Here is a 20,376-nt window from a genome sequence, read left to right on the forward strand (position 1 = left end):
CAATACGAACAACCTAGAAGACAACACACAGTTGTAAAAACTCAACCCTCGCAGCAAACTAATTGAAAGTTTCAATTCAATCCATCATTTTCCTCGAAAGAATAGAGAACCAGGATTGAAAATGGCAAAGGCCAGGGTAGCTTGCTACTTTTCCACTACCATTTTAAAGGACAGGGTGTTGCCAATGAAATATGAAGCAGTTATAACCTAAATGTCACAAGTAAAGGTACAAGTCACATCACCTTCTAGCTGGAGTGAAAGACAGGTAAATAATGCCAAAATTATAAAATTGCATAGCAATTAAACATATGGATATATCAGCTAGCAAAATCCCAACAGAGATAGCAATCCTACACTTCAATGAATGAGCAAAATCAAATTATCATGGTAACTAATGGGCTCTTGTCATCATACCCATATTTACCAATAGTCCATATTAGGTACCACAAAGTACTACATACCTCCACTTGTACAGGCTGAAAGCCCATCAACTAAAATGCATTATACTAGGATAATTGGGTTTTGACTAAGTTGTATCACCAATAAATTATAGCTCATGGGATGAGAGACAAATCTCAGAACCCAACAACCAAAGCAGGTTATAACTTGCTATCCATTATTTATTTATTTATGTAATGCCAAAAACAGCACTAAGGCATTTACATTGGGTTTATTAACAAAATAAATTATGTAAATATAATTAAAAAGCATGTATAATAATAATCTCATAAATAACAATGACTTTCAACATATACAATACATACAAAAGGTGGGTGTTAAAAAGATAGTCTTTTCAGTTGGTTATTAAAATTGGAGCGGGAGGCAAAGAGGTCAAGAGAAGAAGAAGTATTTGAGATTGAATTGAAAATGGAGGGTAAGTGGTAACAGAGGGAGCTATGAGATATTGCCAGACAGAAATTGGGCTGGTGCAGAGCTTCATTATTGTGGGTTTTGCGAGCTGGAATGCGGAGTGAAAAGCATGTTAGGAGATCAATGTATCTGAAGGACCCATTCACAATGAAGTAAAGAAATTTGATGTCTGATGTCAATCGGTGGAGGGTGGGGTGTAATAATCCAAGCGAATGAAGTATTATGACACGTGAAGAGAATCTGAGGTGAGGTGTGCGATGGGGAACTATTGCTAAGAAGAAATTGAGCGGACAGCAATAAATACATCGCAGTGGATTTTCCAGGATACACAATTGCCATTTATTGCACCATTTCTCTACCGATTGAAGAGCAGTTTGTAAAACCAGGGAATCAGCCGCGGTGTTAACCCTTTTAAATATTTTACAATCGTCGGCATTGCTGTAGATTCATTGGCTCCGTTAATTTGTTTAACCTGATGGTGGCTAATCTCAACTGACTGACAGTAGGCCGCTACCTTGGCGAGGGTTCTGTCCTCCATTCGCAGCAAAGACTCTTGAACGCCCTTGTCCGGGATGCCTTGAATCACGCGGTAGATCATCATATTTTCTTCCTGAGGGGCTGGACTATCATAACAACAATTCTTTATAAGTCGCCCACAATCTGTCAGAAAGCGGTCAAATGTCTCTCCTTCCTGTTGGAACCGTTGATGAAACACGAACAGTTCGTAAATTGAGTCTTGCTTTGGATTTACAAACTTTTCGTAAGCTTCCTTAACTTTGACGTAAGCTAGCTTATTTACATTAGATAAATCAAAAGTTTCAAATAGAGCTTGCAACCCTGCGATCCCAACATAGTTTTAAGGAGAGCTATTTTCACTTTGTCCGCCGATTCATCTTGTCCCGTGGTGATAAGATAATTTTCAAAATCCCCCACAAATATAAGCCAATCTTTCTAGGCGGAAGGGCTCTCTAAATCGACAATATCGGGCAGTTTAACAAGGGGAATACCTGCCATCTCTGCAGTTTCGGTAGTATCTAAACCACTTGGAGTACTCCACTGTTGGGAATACAATCATGTGTTGATTTCAATCTGGTAAAATGTGTCCATGATATTTCCTGTAGTAATAGAGATGCTTTTGTGTTACATTATAAGGAAAATTTCAGTGGGATAGGCTGTTTACCATAAAAATGTAAACTTGTCATTAGAAGTAATGCAAGCCCTGTTTGTAAACCCCCAAGGAGAGTTCCTAGTTCCATTAAGCCTCAGTTGAAATCAGAGCTGGATAGGCTGGAAAAGAAGGGTATTATAAAAGAGGTAGATACCCTTGATGCCAATTCTTGGGTTAGTAACTTGGTTATTGTCGAAAAACCTTCAGGTAAACTAAGATTGTGTCTGAACCCCACTGAATTAAACTAAGTGATTCTCAGAATTTTCATGAAATTCCCTCAATTGAACAGTTGTCTGAAAAATTAAGTAATAAGCACATATATTCAGTGTTTGATCTAAAAGAAGGGTTTCATCAGCTACGGCTTGACAATGATTCGTCGTTCAAGTGTTGTTTCTCTACCCTATTTGGGTGCTACAAATATTTACGCATGCCATATGGGTTGTCCAATGCCCCAGAGATGTTTCAAAAAGTAACTGAGCAAAATTTTGGAGATATTACAGGTGTAGTTTTGTTTTTTGATGATATTCTATGTACCGGAAGCTCCCAAGCTGAGCATGATGAGTGAGTAAAACAACTGATGGAGAGGGCAAAAGTAGTTGGGGCCAAGTTCAATGGAGACAAACTCCAGTACAAAGTATCTCAGGTGAAGTATGTTGGGCAAATATTTTCTAAAGAAGGTAAGAAACCAGACCCGGATCGTATTCATACCTTGGTAAACTTGCCCGCACCAGGTGATCGCAAAGAACTACAGAGAGTCTTAGGAATGTTTAATTATGTTCGGACATACATACCAAATACGTCCAACAGTTGAGCTCCTCTCCATGATTTACTTAAAACTGATGTTGCATGGCAATGGCTTCCGAGCCATGAAATGGCATTCACTCGGCTTAAAAATCTAGTATCCAATGCCCCTGTACTGGCTAACTTTGATCCCAGTGCTAAATTAGTTATACAATGTGATGCTTCACTAAGTGGGCTAGGGTGTACGTTGTTTCAGGAAGGTCCTAAAGGTCTTAAACCAGTGCACATAGCCTCAAGATCACTCACCAGCAGTGAGTGCAATTATTCACAAATAGATAAAGAGCCTTTAGCAGTCTATTTTGCAGCTTCCAAATTTCGTTACTATGTTTATGGCAAACCAGTCCTGGTTCAGAGTGATCATAAGCCCCTAATCAATGTTATGACTAAACCAGTGCATCAAATTGGTGCTGTTCGTTTGCAGCGACTAAGGTTGAAATTATTGAAGTATCAGTTAAATGTTACTTATTTATCGGGTAAACTTATGCATTTTGCCGACCATTTGTCACGCTCTTATGTTACAGACCATGTCACTGATGACCCACAAATGCTAGAGGTAGTCCATTCCATTAGCAAGCATCTGCCTATGTCAAAAGAGCGTCTGTCTCAGTTTCAATTGGAAACTAGCAAAGATATGGTCTTGAGTCAAATAAGTCAATTTTGCAAGTCAGCCTGGCCAGTTTATAAAAAGTTATTTGATGAGTGTAAAACGATATTATAAGCTAAAAAATGATCTTTGTTTTGAAGAGGGTTTAATTTTTTAGGGGAAAAAGTAGTAGTTCCAGGTGCTTTGAGATCGTATGTCCTTAAGTTGCTACATGAGGGTCACTGTGGAGAAACTAAAACTAAGGCTAGAGGTAGAGGGTTATTTTATTGGCCAGGCATGTCATCTAGCATTATAGATTACATAAAATCATGTAGAATATGTGAGAAGTTTCGCCCAGCCAATTTTAAGCAACCATTGCAACCCCGCTCTTTGGCAAATCTTCCATATGAAAAAGTGGGTGCAGATATATTTGACTATTCTGGTAAATGTTATCTTGTCCTCATAGACAAGTGTTCTAAGTGGGTTGATATTTGCAAACTTAAGTCCAAAACAGCACCAGCTGTCATAGATGCTATGCAGACTGTGTTCAGTACTCATGGGTTTCCTCGACTTCTCCTGGCAGGCAACATGCCATTTGCGTCCTGGGAGTGTAGGCAGTACTATAAAAGTAATGAAATAGAGCTGAGAACAAGTAGTCCTCACTATCCACGCTCTAATGGACTTGCGAAAATATGGGTGAAGCTTAGTAAAATGATTCTAAAAAAGAGTCAGGAAGAAAAATCCGATTTCAGAAACCTTTTGCGTGAATAACGAAACACTCCTCTGCCTGGACTAGACTGGTCCCCATCTCAGTTGCTGGTTAATCGTTTACTACGCACAAAGATGCCGGTTACGTATAACACGCTTAAGCCCAAAGTCATCAGACCACAGGATGTGGTAAAAGCGTTACAATCAAAGCCGAACCAAATGAAATCCAACTGTGATAAAACCTCCAGATGGAAGGAAGTTACTTTTCATATGGGTGAAAAGGTACTCATTAAAACAAGCAAGTGTGACAATTGGGAGCATGGTGTCATTGTAAATAGACATAAAAGTCCTCGTTCGTATTTGGTGAGAAATTCAGTGGGAAATGTAGTGAGGCGTAATATCATACATTTAAAAAAAAGAATAGTAGCATGTCCCTCATCTTATGCAACATTACTACCAGATGTGAATGCAGCAATCCATAATGCTGTAGAGTCAGAGAATCAAAATGTTGTACTAAGATCTGATATATATCCTGTTCATCCACCTATGTCTACCGCTGGGAGTGGTCATGTGAATCAACCAGGTGTACCCAACCCTATTGTACATCCTGCTGGCCTACCTATAACTACTACAAGGAGTGGCCATATGGTTAAACCTCCAAGGCGTCTTGGTTTGTAAACTTTCAATTTTTATGTTCTTTTTACTCCTAAAAGGGGAGGTGTTGTAGATCTTTAATCTGTGTGAATCTTCAGGGTTGGCCACCATGTAACTTGGTGTGGAAACTTAGAAGGTTGACCTCTAGGTTTAGATATATATCTGTGCATCACTGTGGATTGAAGTTAGTTTTGTATTGCAATAAGTTTTTACACCACAATAAAAAGATTAAAACAGGCATAGAGGAGAACACCACAGCTAGAGGGAAGAATGTCATCAATAATGTCGTCAACGTAGAGAGTAAACAGAAGTGGGATTAATACACTGCCTTGAGGCATGCCAGAAGAAACAGGTAAGTAATGCAACAAAATACCTTCTATTAGAACTCTTTGGCTGCGGGAAGTCAGGAAATTAGAGACTAAACATAAGAGAGTGCCATAAGAGAGTGCCAAACGTGACTGGAGTTTATGGATGAGGAGGGTATGATTAACGGAATCATAAGCTTTAGAAAAGTCAATGTAACAGACATCCAGCTGATACCTTTTTTCAAAGGCAGAAATTATATGGTGGTGCAGTATAGAGAGATTAGTAAGGCAGGTCCTACCAGGAAGAAAGCCAGGCCAATCTATTTCTGAAACCATTATCGCACATACTTTCAGTGCAAGCAGTTAAGTAGTGTAGTAACACACTAGCATGCATGACTATATAGCAACTACCCTCGAGAAGTAAGATAACAAATATTTTTTTATAGGCCACAGAAAAACATCAACTGGTATACCTTCCCTCCTAGCCTCTCATAAATGTATGCATTACTTGATCAAACCTTCCTTTCGCCATAAAACCAAAGTTTTCCACTTTCGTTCATTCACTTCATTATTGCATTGGCTTCTCCAACTAAGACTTCTTTGGGACTTTAAAATACTCTGAAGATGAATTATTGTAATCCTGCACCTTAACATATTACATCATGTGCACACATAAATTGGTATCAATTATCACTTCTCTAGCCATGCTGTATATAATTATAAACACACATGGGCAAATGATGGACACCACTGGTTCACTGGCATAACCATAGGCGGATCCAGGGGGGGGCACGTGCCCCCCCCAGACCCTTAAAAATATGATAGATTTTTAATACGGTCCCATTATAATTTCGTTCGTTTTGTATAACAAGGTATCCTTGTGCCCCCCCCTGAACAAAATCCTGGATACAGCCTTGCTTGTGCCCCTCCCAGAAAGAAATCCTGGATCCGCCCCTGGGCATAACTACAAGCTTGCACTAAACTGAGCATATTTCACATTAATCGGGAAGGAAAAACTGCCATGTTTATGTGGATGATACGGCATTTCCGTGAATATGAAATTTGTGAATGTGAACTTCTGTGAAGTAATTTCCTTGGCATGAATGCCAAGACCACGATACAGACATAATAAGTCAAGTGATCATTCCATGTTGCATACCACAATCAAGGAAGCATAAGCATACATTACCTTCGGATGAGCCTTATAATGAACACAATTTTGACCAAAAAATCTCATGATGATATCAACCAATTAATTTGTTTTCTATACTTCTTTTGAGAAGTTCATTTCACACATGGATTGAGGTGTGGTCGAACTGATGACTATTCAACGATTTAACTTGGCAGGAGAACAGCCCCAGACTAAATTGGTTCATCTAATTCTATCTTACACTTCTAAAATGAAAAAAGGCTATGGTTCAGTTCATTACCAAAGCAAGACATTACTTTGAACCCAAGGGCATACCCAGGATCATAACTAGCGGGGCAAGCCATGGTCTTGGGAGGGGCAAGCCAAGTTGTGACATTTAGGATGGAAAGGTTGAATTAAACCAACGTTTAAAGAGAATTTAAGAATAAGCTTTATTATTTTATGAGATTATTACTTTGAAAAAATAGTTTTATCTTAGTTACATATCTTATACTAATACGTTTCATTTTTCGTGGGTTTAAAGAAAATTTGTTGAATACTTTCGTTTCAATTCAGTACCTACTGATTTTGCTTACAGACTTTTGCGATTTTTGCTTCTATGGGGCTGTGGCCCCCCCTGCCCCTCGCTGGGTATGCCCATGTTTAAACCTCTAACCCAAATCAATGCTTGCCAGCAAATAGCGGAAAATGACATTTTCATTCAGTAATGCCACTACCTGATAAATGGATGATATAAATAAGTTTCCGGCGATCTGCAAGTTAAGCTGAATAGATGAAGGAATAGAAGGGATAGAACGTACCCATGCACATAAACAAGTAAAAGTAACCATTGTCTTAACTGATTATGCGAGTAGAGTGCATCTCTGAGCATCAAGCATTTGCATTGCTTCGGACTGTAGGTTCTTAATTCATTTTCCAAAACTTGAAACTACACCAGCAATACATATGTATGCAAATAATACCTCAGCAAGCAATTGGTTATTAAATTAATTTACACATGAATATGAGTCATTTTTTTGTTTAATAATTACTTTGACGGCCTGGGTAGCGGCGGGTAAAAGGACAGGCAAACCGAAGGCCATGGGTTCGAGCCCCAAATGGCAAAATCGTCACTAGCAAGAAAAGGTTAACCCCCCATTATATCGGCCCCCCTAGAAATGCATTCCCCTTTCACGGAAGCCTCGCCGAAATAGATTCTTCATTTATGCAACCCTTCCTCCTCTCTCCTGCCCCTCGAAAGATTTCAGCCTGCAGCAAGATTTCCTTTGTCTGGGGACAAGAAAGTCCGTGTTGTTTACATTGGTGCCAGTTGAAATGCCCAATGTAAAGAGCGTAGAATACTGTTTTCGGGGTTTTGGAGAATAAACAATGTAGGTAAAGAACCATTTTATAAGCACTAGCATGAATATATGACACGTCTTGGGTGACGTCCTCCGTGAGAAATGGTTTAGAAGCAAAAGGGTTGCAGAATTTATTGACAGAGTGGTAATAATTACTCAGTAAGAACTCATACATCCATGCTTCTACTTGTTTTTCGTGGAGGAAATGAGGCGATTTTTACGGTGCCTGATTGGAAGGCCTTATTCAGCGGAGAAAAGGGATTAAAACCCCTCCGAAATTTTCATACAATCCTCCCCAAATGAACCTCTCACAATATATACCCATTCTATGGTATACCAACCCCTCTTTCGCTTCTGACCCCACCGTAAAAATATATGTCTACAGCCTCGCATACAGGCACGTAGACATGGGCAGGGGTGGATCCAGGATTTCTTTCTGGGAGGGGCACAAGCAAGGCCGTATCCAGGATTTTGTTCAGGGGGGGGCACAAGGATACCTTGTTATACAAAACGAACGAAATGATAATGGGACCGTATTAAAATCTAGCATATTTTTAAGGGTCTGGGGGGGGCACGTGCCCCCGTGCCCCCCCCCCCCCCCTGGATCCGCCTATGGACATGGGGGCTTCAACCTCTCCCGGAATTTGTTGTGAAGACACCTCGCGATGCATCCATTGAGGGGGCCACTAACTTAGCGCAACCTCTTCTTTGACGATTGTCGATAACTATATGTTTCCTCAAATAGTCGACCAAATCACATACAAGAAATAGATCGATAATGCTACCCCAAGAGTTGAACATTTTTGTGAAAAATCAGGCGGATTTCGGGAACTTACTTACAAACTTACAAGTACGGCGCGGTAATAAAAATGAAAAATCGCCTATTTATAACCTCATGGTAACAGCTCTTCACAGAATCGCGGACTACAATTCAGCATTGAAATTCACTCGGGAAGAAAAAATATTGCCCAGGCAGGGTAATAGCATTTTCGTTCGTGTATAAATAAGAAACTAAGAAATTCTTCTACCAGGATCCGCCTTTCGTACTGCGAGCAAACTATCGCGATGTAATATACACCCGCGGGTGTAAAATCAAAATTGATTCTCACTAATCATCGATCATCAATCGAAACCTCATCAAATTCTGCGCCGTCTTTACCAATTTGCTGTTATCCTTATATTCAGTGGCGTGTGTGGCAGGAGAGGGCGATTTGTCCCGAAAGCACAAATTGAAGCTTCACCGCCTGCTGTGGGCAGCACTGTGGGGCCCCAGGGGCGCCAAACTCAAGGGCCGCCCTGGGCAGCACATTTTCTGAAGTACGCTGATATTTGTCACACCTCATGGTTTGCCTAAATACCGCGAGAACTAGAATTCCCATACATTTTCGACCAATATTGATCACCTCGTAGTAATCGGCAGGAGGGAATCGGCCGAAGATTTGCTGCAGGGAAAAAAAGATTCTACATCAGGATTCAGATTTCTCACGTCGACCTGTTGGTTTTATTCGCAAGCCTCTAGAAAGGTTGCAAAGTATACTTGGCAAACTTGATGGGAGTCAGAATCAAGAAAAAGCTTTGGCACTACAGCAATCATAAAATCTGCTACAAAATATGTAAAACGAATACCCATGCTTGAAGGGAAGAGTTCTTACTTCATCAAGTGCCGCAGAACTTCTCGTGTCAGCATCAATTATTCATCAACATTTCATAAATACACAGCCGCGCCATATAACTATGCATAGAAATTGCTTTAGTTTAGTCGATCTTTATTTACTGTCCATAGCCATTCATTAGATTGCTCCTATGGGGGTAGTACGAAATGCTTATGCATTGTTGCGCGAAATGTAAACAGCGGCCTTACACAACGAGAGCGTCAGTTGATTGTCTGTGCCGTTCGCAGTAGGTAGCATACACATCCTGCAAGTGATACTGAGGATTTTTAGGTTTGAACTTGATAAATAATTTGAAACCAACTGCAATGATGGATATTGTGATACTTAACAGCATTTCGAGAACCTGCACCTTTGGCTTTATAGCGCCGGCAACGGACAGGAATAATATTTACTCGCTTAAGATATCGTAGGTTTTGTTCTACCTATTATCATAATGTGTTGTTGACGAATGCAATTTCTCTATTTGTTTTAAGGTTACCTACCAATAAGAAGACTATACGTACGAACCAAATATACAACTACTAAAATGGTGAGTAGATTTTTTTGCCAAAATACTTATAAAAAGTCAATGCCGATTAGAAAATTATTTAGGACCTGATTGGAATCTTATATGAATTATAGGTAAATTACGCTAAATTAAACTTTGGTCGAAGATAACAATTTGTGATGAAAGTATTTGAACTATATATACGATCTGGTTGAATTTATCTTCGTAATTGATACGCTGTTTCCACACAAAATTAATTTCCCGTGGTCTGTATGCACGACGTCTTATTTTTTGTCTGAAAATGCTATTTAAAACTCACGCCTTGGATTTCAAACTGTATTTTAGCTCAAAAGCAAACATTATACGAGTATTTAGAAAGCAAATTAAGAACGTTGCTCAAGTGTTCACTTTGGGCGCTATAGAGACGTAAAGGCACGCATTTATAAGAAATACAATTAAAGGAGCTCAAAAACTCCGTTGTTGGTTGATGATGAAAGAGTTGAAAAGCATTAGAATTAATGTAACATTAAATTGGGCCAAAATATTTATCGTAGCCAGCGCAATGCCAGCTCGTACTCCTGTGAGTTGGGCCGCCCAAACGGGGCCCAGGCTCTCGGAAAAAAAAGAAGGCGGAAGTGGCGGATTGAGGGGGAAGAGGGAGGAGCGGTTGTTCACCACCGTGGACCATGTTCGCCACTTTGATCCCCAAAAAATAGGAACATATTTACGATGAACTTGGACTTGGTCTTCCGACGCAAGTTCTCATGCCACCATTTCAATATTGCTAAATCTTTCGGTGTACGCGATTCATGTTTGATATTTTTTGTTAAACGAGATCCCATAAAACCCCAGTTTCATTTGAAGGATTGCGTACCCCCCTGTCGACCTGAGATGCTGGAAGGAGTAAGAGCCCTACAGAAAAAAGTACTCCAGGCATCAAAATGTCTCAGACCGCTTTGTGCAAGTAAGTTACTTTTAAAATCCGGACACGCTGAAGCAGTAGGGTGTGAACATGTTACTTCAAAAACTACAAGAATATTACTCATCCAGCAGTCAATGATGTCAATATTCATAATGCCTCCACAAAAGCTGATAGCCACATTAAAAAATAAAAGTAGACTTATTCTAACAAAAAAGACTAGCAAGAAATTTGGTTGATGTTTGGATGAATTCCATTACAATATTTTATCCATATCTTATGTTTTTTTAATTGAAGGGAGGAGCTGGGGATACAGTCACCGATTCAGATTCAGAGGACGATACTCCCGGAGAAATTCGTTTGCCGTGCGAGCTAGTCGCATATCTATTTGCAGATAGAATAGGACTTTCTGCAGATCCACAGCAAAATATCGAAAACACTGTTGAGTTACATTGCAGATGTGGAAGACAGGTGACAGCAGCCAGTTTGGTAAGTTTGTTGATTTAGAATCTGCAGCCCAAACATGATATCTTTGCCAGATGAAAGGCCTCAACTTTGCAACTGTCGAGGCATGGTAGCAAATTTCATAGATCTGAGGAGGAGGCCACTGTGGGGAGCCATTTCACGTAAAACAACATTAGTCCCGTGTCAATAATCCGAAAAAGTTCTTTGTTCTAATTTCCCCTAAGGTTACATGGTGTTCTTTTATGAACTGGTTCTCTGTACTCAGCCGAAAATAATGGTAGGTTGTAGGTTGTCATTAATCCATTTATTCCAAGAGATAGATTTTCAGGTTGGTGGTTAAATTGATGCACAAGATATTAAATTTAGGATTCAATCATTTATTTCTTTTTTTGCTTAATCTCTACATGAACCATTAAGAATCAAGACACTTCGGTGGGCAAGCCGAAGAGGAAGCATCCCCGCAAGTTTCCTGTAGAAAAGGAGTTGAGGAAGGCAGCAATTTTCCGGAATGCATATCCGCATGTTAAATCATTCTACATCATGTCAGGTGATTCTACAGAATCCAAATAAACGTTGGTGAGTGTCTGCTAGTTTATTGTCGAGCTTTGAAGAAACAAGGTGTTCTAGCCAATGTACATATTCTTTCAATTGGTTGCTAGGACACCACTGCTATTTAATACAACTTAGCTTACTAATACTCACTCATGTATTTTCAATCTTATTTCAAATTTAGTAATTCAATTATGCTCAAATCATGCCCAAGGATTCTTGTGGATTCTGTTAAATGAAAAAAAGCTATAATGGCATTGCCTACTTTAACTATGCATTTATGCTTTTTTGTTCGAAGACCTATGCACTCATTCTAGCTACGGTACGTAATACTCTAGAAATAGATCCATCTAGAAGGGATGGGAAAGGGATGCTTTTGCTCAAGGCACTCTCACCTACGCCAGGCAAGGAAGGGGTGAGGAAAGGACAAAATTACCTCAGACTCCTGAATTAAAAGAGACAGCCCTGTCTTGAAATGACTCAAAATAAATAATCTTCACCTCACAAAATGATAATGCTATGCATATTTATGCATGCGCATGGGCGTACCCAGAATCAAAACGGGGGGTGGAGGGGGCAAAATTAGCTGTGGTTGTTCAAGTTGTTACTTTTTTGCACAGAAAAGTTTAATGAAACCAAAATTTTAAGGAAATTATGACAGCAATTTATTAATTGTTATAATTATTTGCTTGAAAAAGAAAATGATTTTTATTTTAGTTCCATGTCTTATACTAATACCATTTTTCTTCATAAGGAAAATTTGTTCATAACTTTTGTTTTGAACTAAATTTATTTTCGCTTCTAGGGCAGCTGCCTCCCCTTCTGGGTATGCCCATGTGCATGCGTGCTGTCGAAGGACAGCTATTGTTTTTCATTTCCCTTTGACGTGTAATTTCCGATATCCCAATCATTTCAGTGAGGAATTATTTCATAGGATTTATGCTTTCCTATAAGGTGGTATGGATAAATCTCAGGAATAAGTTGTCCAGGAAAGATATCCTTGAGGATTTTCATGGTAGAGACATTAGTTTCCAAATAAGAGTGATGTAAAATTTTGGTGTGTATTGCCAAAGGTCCCAGGTTATTTGGTAATTTAATGTGTGGGAGTTCATGAGTGTCATGAACATATGATTCTGAAGGTATTCATGTCTCAATGCCAGAATCTGATGCTTGAAGAAAAGAAATTGCATGCTAATATACGCATATCACTGCACACTAAGAGGTCTCGTGAAAACACCATCTGAATGCTCATTATCACAAACTTTGACAAGTGTGGCAACCTTTTCACATCATTCATAATGAAAAATAACATAATTTAAATTAAAGAGTTCCAACATGGAAGTAGAGCCATCGTCTGGGTAGCATTTTATGAGGTGGGTGGATGTGTATACTCAGTTGAAGGTGGAAAGGGGTAGAGTGGGGGTGGTTTGGAGCTGAGGGTGGCATCTGCAGGGAGGTTCCCGCTGTTGCATTATCAATTCCTACCACTTCCTCCTCTTAACTTGAAGACGGAGAAAGAGGAAATGGTGTTCCCTCTCATTCATTCTCTGTGTCTCAAATATGCTCAGTAAACTCTGGGATGAAACGTTTGGTGTGTCATTTAGAAACCCACTCATAGTGGCTAAGGTGTTTTTCAATGGTACAGAAAACTATGCTGATAAAGATTTAAGTCAAATGTATAAATCTACATGTTACACATGTTGTGTGGCTAATATCAGTAACACAGGATGAAAATTCAAAAACTAAGTGAAAGGCCATTAAATATTTTACTTAAATGATAGGTAGTGGAATTTCAAATTTGGTAAAGCATGTATAAAATTGCAACCACTTACATGATTTTGACTTCTAAATTTTTTCATGTTAATGACAAGGGTGCAAAATTAAATTTTTAAGCCCTGTTTATACGGTACATTAGCTCAAACAAGTTAATATCCTAATGTAGGAACATGAGAATGAACACCAAAATACACGATGTGACCACTCAACTTGTGTGAATGAATAAAAATAGAATGTGTCCTAATTTGATTCATGCATTCCTACATGTTCCATTACTGTCCACTCCATGCAATCAGACTTTAACACATGTGTCTTAATTAGAGGTGGGGTTAACTGTTCATTTTGATGAACCGTTCACTTTTAACCTGTTCAGTAAAAAGAGCAGTTCAAAATATCTGTTCATGGTGAACAGTCTGGGTCATTCAGGTAGAAAATACTGTTTATCGGATGTTTAGAGTAAGTGAAAGCTTAGTGTGGTATCATTTGGTTTGTGCAACTTGTCATAGTTATTTCAAGCAAATTCTGTCCCAGGCCTTTACTTGGTTGCCCGTTTGCAGGACAACATCTGCTTTCCACATGTAGAATAAGCCAGAACTAATATTTATCAACCCAGTGTCTGATGTTATTTGCGTGTTTAGCACAAGAAAAGTTTTTTAAATGATTCTCTTATGAGCAATTTAGACTTTCATACACAGCTAACAGTTCTTTATACATATTTTTAGTATAAACATCATTTGTGAATCTCTCTCTTAGACTCCTCAGTAAGATATTGATTTTTTCTCTTCGTTACAGCCTGTGTCAGGTATCTATCCAATCTAATGATGCAATTAACTGTCAATAATAGCATGCATTATATTGTAAATTTTAATCAGTTTCATTGCTAAATTAGTACTTTTGGTAGAATGCAAAAAATAGTACAATATGTTACACCTATGGATTTCTGTAACATATTTAAATGCCCTCCGAGGAATGAATACCCTCCAAAAAAGAATACCCTTTGAAAAAAGAATGCCCTCCAAGAAAAGAATACGCTGAGAAAAATAACGGCTAAAAGGAATCTAATATTTTGAACAATAGTTCGAACCGTTCAGCAGCCATGTTGTTCATGTTTGTTGACGGAGGGGAATGATAGAGAAGGAAGGGGAGGGGCTCGGTCGTCTATGATGCACTTCAGTGGCCTTGGACGGTCTGCATCATAACTGCCATCTGTGGTGACCACTACGCACTTGCTGGAGTAAGCTGCAGTTCAAAAAACCTCTCGGTGAGCATACCTGTCAGACCGAAAACACTGCGCTTTTGCTGTGTAGATATGAACAGTGAACAGAGAGTTTTAGAGAACTGTTCATTTTCAAACCGCTTCATTTCAGTAAATACATAGTTCGTTTTGGCAGTTCGGTTCTTTTTGACCCATCTCTAGTCTTAATGTATCATGTAAACAGTTCTTTAGAGCAATTTGCAATTATGAATAGCCTGCATGTCATATGCATATTTCATTTAATGTGTATTACTGTTTGGTAATTGAGATAAAATCCTTCCTAGATAAAAATGATGAATCAAACTAACCATATGTGATATGCATCCCTCATTCTTCAATGTCAGACCAATGTTCTCACGAGACTCCCTCCCTTCTATTCCAAGCAGAAGCAGTTATGTAACTTCAATGTGTTTCCCTTTATTTCATGGGTAAACAATAATTAATCCCTAAAGCATTATTGGTCTGGTTGATGAGCTTTCAGGGCACCACTATTCTGAGTATCTGGCTGGAATTATTTCTTGCCGAAGAAACAATTACATACAATCATTTAAGTTTCCTCTGAATACTATAGTATTAGTACTACAGTATTTCTGAGCTTGTTTCAATGACAGCCTTGGAATGGATAGTGATATTTATTTTATAGTTTTCATGTTAACTGCGATGTGGTAGAGAAGAAATGCGTAGGTGTGACAAGATTAGCTGATATGAGAATAGAGTGGAGAGCTGCATCAAACTATTTTTAAGATTGTTAACCAGTGATGATAAATATATCTGTGATATGTGCGAAGTGATAGTAATGTGTGTGAAAGTTATAATTTTAGTTTCGTATAAATAATTAATAGCTTAAAATATTGAGGAGAGAAATGGGGGCTTCAAATCAATTTAGAAACACAATCTAACTTTCCTATATTATTCAACTACCATAATTCATTCAACTGACATATTCCAGTGAAAGTGAATCAAAATATGAGTTATTTGCATTCATCATTCTGTTGCATTGATGCCGAATCACTATAACCTAGTTGTCCCATCCAAAGCAGGACAAAAACTTGGCCCGTTTTGAGAAAACGTCTCTTTTTGATTCGACTGAGAGTCCATGGTTGTCTTTGGTAGCTTACCATTATCTTGTTGTTTAGGCCACAGAAGCAAATAGCCCATCTTTACCCATACCTCCTCACTTAGTCCCTTTGCCCTCAATAAGCTTGGCTCATTTCCCACTGCTAAGGCAGCACAGGCAGGCAGTCATCTAGCGGGACAGCTGCCCCTTCTCTCCCCCATCCTTTTCTGTGTGCATAGGAATCTGCATTTTTGATAGTATCCCTATAATTGCTGGTATCTATTTTGTTCATTTTAAGCAGAATAAAAAAATTCAAAGTCTGACCACTGCATATTGTGAGTGGAATTGAAGGCATTTCAGGGTGTACAATCTATGCAGCACGTAGCATTCTCCCCAATAATTGATTTTGTGGAGCTATGCCTTGTCAAGCAACTAGGAAACAGTAAATATTGGCAAAACAAATTCATTTACATTCTGAAAAAAACTATTATGTATTTTAAATACCTCTACATTATTTGTTAACCAATAAGGGTTTCAGCATTTCTTTTTCGCCCTGTACGGAGTTGTTTCTCGGCTTGGGACTGTCCAGGTAGTTGCTTCCTCCACTTAATGACCTTTCCTAGCAGGGTGCCTGACCCTTTCCTCGGCAACTGGGCAAATATAATCCTCGACCCTTTTCCTGAAGGCAGCCCATCGCGGCATACTTTAGCGGTCAGTTTATTGTTACTAGTGCGATTTTAATTTTTTTTAATTGTTACTATATGAAAGTAATCACCTGGATAGAGCAGTTCTCTCTCTATTCATGTTATGGGCTGCATCGCACAGCAGGGTTCCATAGAAACCATCCCTTTTATAGGTAGCGGAATGGGTACAGAGAGTTAACGGCCATATTTGAATACATGTCAAGAAAATTTTGAAAAGAAAATGAGTTATTCCGAGAAGAGTGAGGTAATTTTCTTCCACAAATTTCAGGAGGAGGCTACTTGCACCAATCTACTCTTAGATATGCCAGTTGGAGGGTAATAAGTTTTTCCAAGAAAAAATTAATGCGCTAATGTGTTCTGAAGTAAGCCTGTGAGGTGCTCAGGGCAGACCACCTAAATGTAACCTGACCAGAGAACCAAGATATGAGAGTAATTACCTGGGTAGAACAGTGCTCTTTCCTGCAACGGTATAGAATGCTTCTCACAACATGTGTCTAAGTAAAACATTCCTTAATTGCACATTAAATTTAAGAATTTTTAGGATATGCATTAATTAGTATTTATAGCGAAATTAATTTATAATACGTTTGTATTCAAAGGTTGATAAGAGGTTATTAAAAATAGTCGCTGTAATTTTAGCTCATGACAAAGAACTGAGAGGATCATATTTTATTACATTACGAGGGCTTTTTTTCATAGGAGTTAAATCGGATACTTCATAGAATTTCTCCGCAAATGTACACTTAGAATGTGGCAAACAGAGTAACGTATATCTTTAGATGTAAATCATTACAATAACCCTCCTATGAATTTGCTAGTAAGTTTTAAAAATAACAATTAAACATCTAACCTTAGCATCTCCAAAATTTGTTCTAGGTGATGATGAACGCGGTTAATATGAACGCTAAAATTTTAAACGGAACGCTAGAGTTCCGTTTAAAATTTGGAGCCTATCAGCAAAACATCCAGAATGTAATTCTCGGCATTGATTTTCAATAGATGCAACATGTACGTTTTTATTTAATCTAACTTATAAACAAATAAGTGACCATGAGCACCTTCCTTGAGTAGGACACAGAGCCGGAATGGGCCGAGATAATCCCCACACGGACAATTGGAAAGGGTTGGACCTCTCGCGCCGAGGGACCCTAATGGCGGTTGAGACCCACTTGGCATGCTTGACCACAAAACCGTGAAAACACGGCCTTCAGCCTTTTGCTTCGAAAAGTTAAAGCCCTGAAAACCCAGCCTTCATCCTTTAGCAACAGAAAATTCAGGGCGTGAAATCACGCCCTTCGTAGGGAAAAGGTTAATTAACTACCCATATGGAGGGGCTTTGGGCTGAAAATACAGTTAATATGCACATGTGTTTTAATGTATGTTGTTTTTCCTTTCTGTTCTTCTTTTTATGATCATGGCACTTCTATATTTACCAGATCAATGGGGAAGCTGTCGAACAAGAGCACAGACATCTGTGGGATGGACAGAAGCAACACCTTTTCCCCCTGGGATTCATTCTACGCTCGTTCGGAAACGGGAAGAAATGTGGAGAGAAGAAATCAACCTCTTAGGAAACTTCTAGTATGCTCTTGGACTATCAGAACCAGTATTTTTAATCGAGAAGTTTATAAACTATTACAATTGTATCTGCAGCATGTACTAGTACATTACATGTACTGCGTACCTTAATGCTTTTTACTTTCTGTTTTTGGGCAGCCATCAACAATGAGAATGGCAGGCTTACAATATGAGTTTTCCGGTTAAGTAATTTATGTGTTCCAATGTTGCATGTGTTTCCATTTCATGGAGTTCAATGATTTTAAGAGATTTAACAGGCCAAAATTTGTCATTTAATGCCTGAATTTGATGTTATAGGTACTCCTTTATCAAAGAGTATTCTATTTTTTATTCCTAGTGTTTGGTGAAATCTAGTCGTTGCATGTAAAATGCTAAGTATTGCAAGAATGTTATTTAACTTGAGATTCAATGTTATATATTTTAAGTTATATTTGATGCATGTGGTATGTTATATTTAACTGCTTTACTTGAGGATTTTGATGTTAGGTCATCACTATTTTTTTCAGTAGACTTCAATCAATAATTTGGGACTTAGATTGTGTCTCTTCAATATTTTGTATTCGGAGAGACTGACTGAATAAATATTTGCATTAAAGTGTGATAACGTGAAAACCTCAAAGGGATGATAAAAAGTTTTTCATATGTACTGCATCAAAATTTGTTGTTTGTTACAAGTTGAATTTTCTTAAATATACCCAGGACTGTAGGTCTTATCCATTGACCAAGTTCCTGTTTAGTCCTGGGCGCTTTTAATTGCATTAATTATAAATAAATATTACTGCAAAAAACTCTCCTTTGCATAGCTTATTTAATTATGGTGTCATGAAAATTCGCAGTGTTCAAAAATTTTCACTCTGATGAGAGTGAATCAAACATTTCTTGTTGGCAATAGCCATTTTTACCCATCACAAACTTAATGAGTGCTTGAGAAAACCAACTACAGTAAAACCTCTTTTGTAGTGAACCTCTTTACATCATAAACCTCCATACTTCATACCACCCCTACGGTCCCGTCAGATTTAGATGTAATTTTATACACAAATCTCTTTGCAGTGAACCTCTCATAAAACCTCCACTTATCATGCCAAGGAGACACCCCCAAGACTGCCTAACTACCTTCGCAAATTAGACCGAGACAACTAGAGACCATTAATGCAGCCGCGATTACGTACATGGAATAACATTTTCAGCAATAAATGTTTCATGCTTATTTTTTTCTTTTACACCTTTAAAATGCTGTAATTTTCACGTTAACCATTAGTTATGGCCATTTTGTTCTATATGAGAGCATACCTAACAGTAAATAAGAGAAAAGATATCAAACTATCGTTATCATTTTAAGTGACTGATGAACTAAGAGATATCACATCGTTTTCTCTCGAATCATGGTAAAAATCACGTGATAGCACTTGCTTTGTGTTATCATTAAATAATAAATATATGTTCACTAATCCATGCATGTTTATTTAAACGCATAAATACAGCAGACTCCCGATTATCCGGCTGCGGTTTATCCGGGTTGCGGATTATCCGTGCATGATTTCAACTCTCTTAACAATTTTTTTCCGCAATCTTATAAAAAATCTTAAATCGGATCCAAAATCATCGGAATTACTGCATTAATGCTAGGATACACCAGGCTTATCATTTCCGTCAGAATCCCGTTCGTAAAACGGAAGCGATCGCGCACTAGCCGCATTCAAGGGAGCACCGATTTCGTGTTTTCGAAGCCTATCAGTGCGCGAACGCACTCCGTGATCACGGATACACGTCCCGCAGCAGATGCAACCCGGGCAACTTGTACGAGACGCGACTGCGTGGCGTGGTGCCTGACAATGTAGTTTCCGACCTCGAGCAGTCGTTTTGAAGCATTCGCGCAAATCACTTTTCTGTATCCGCGATCACACACCCACGAATGTGTGGTTTTTGAAACCGGGCCTTACATGAAGCATTAATAATACGAGTACATTCATGTTATTGCCGCTAAAAAGATCGCGAACTGGCGAAGAAAGCTCTCATTGAGTCCGGGAAGCACGCTAATAAAGCAGAATAACGGCATAAATAATAATATATTGTTTGTTTTACGTAAATTATGATCATTACAAGACATTGGAGTTGATGTTTGGGTTATCCGTGTTTTCAGATTATTCGTGCCGTCCCTCCCCATCATTAGCCCGGATAATCGGGAGTCTACTGTATAATGGTTTAAAAGACAGTACGTAATGCCTTTCATTTCCAAAGGATATGAAAAAAATGGCGTGTATTGCTAAAACCTCTCTATAGTGAACCTCCATGCATCAAATCCTACAATTCTGTAGGCACTTCAGCTTGGCC

The 20,376-nt window shown here is 38.7% G+C and overlaps 1 long non-coding RNA gene across 2 annotated transcripts; it reads left to right on the forward strand.

Moving 5' to 3' along the window:
• Window positions 1–9,439: 9,439 nt before the first annotated feature.
• LOC124171796 lies at window positions 9,440–18,833 on the forward strand. Of its 2 annotated transcripts, XR_006867968.1 has the most exons (5): window positions 9,440–9,522; window positions 9,726–9,781; window positions 10,956–11,147; window positions 11,541–11,699; window positions 17,901–18,833. It is a non-coding gene; the product is annotated as an uncharacterized LOC124171796 (long non-coding RNA). The 2 variants fall into 2 exon arrangements; XR_006867967.1 differs by lacking the exons at window positions 9,440–9,522; window positions 9,726–9,781 and adding an exon at window positions 10,430–10,703.
• Window positions 18,834–20,376: the final 1,543 nt, after the last annotated feature.

This window comes from Ischnura elegans, chromosome X, assembly GCF_921293095.1.
Source record: "Ischnura elegans chromosome X, ioIscEleg1.1, whole genome shotgun sequence".
Lineage (NCBI taxonomy): Eukaryota > Metazoa > Arthropoda > Insecta > Odonata > Coenagrionidae > Ischnura > Ischnura elegans.